This window comes from Piliocolobus tephrosceles, chromosome 7 (assembly GCF_002776525.5).
Source record: "Piliocolobus tephrosceles isolate RC106 chromosome 7, ASM277652v3, whole genome shotgun sequence".
In the NCBI taxonomy this organism is placed as follows: domain Eukaryota; kingdom Metazoa; phylum Chordata; class Mammalia; order Primates; family Cercopithecidae; genus Piliocolobus; species Piliocolobus tephrosceles.
The window spans coordinates 122,371,199-122,371,496 of NC_045440.1; positions in this window are offsets into that span (position 1 = coordinate 122,371,199).

Below are 298 nucleotides of genomic sequence, written 5' to 3' on the forward strand. Positions count from 1 at the left end.
AAATATATTTTTTATCTCTCTCATTTGTCATAATAAACAGAATATAATTTTTTCTTTCTAAAATTAAGTCATACCATTTCTTTATAGGATATGTACAAATCTTGTATCTGAATGAATATAAATAGCAATACTGTAATAGTGTTACAGATATATTAGTAACTTTTACAGAAAAAAAAAATATGGCTTTCTAATAAAAGCCTCTAGCATAGCTGAACTCTCAAAGCTATTTAAGTTAGACATTCCCATATTTAGTAAGGCATAATGGAGTCTAGTTTTTTTTTTTTTTTTTTTTTTTTAA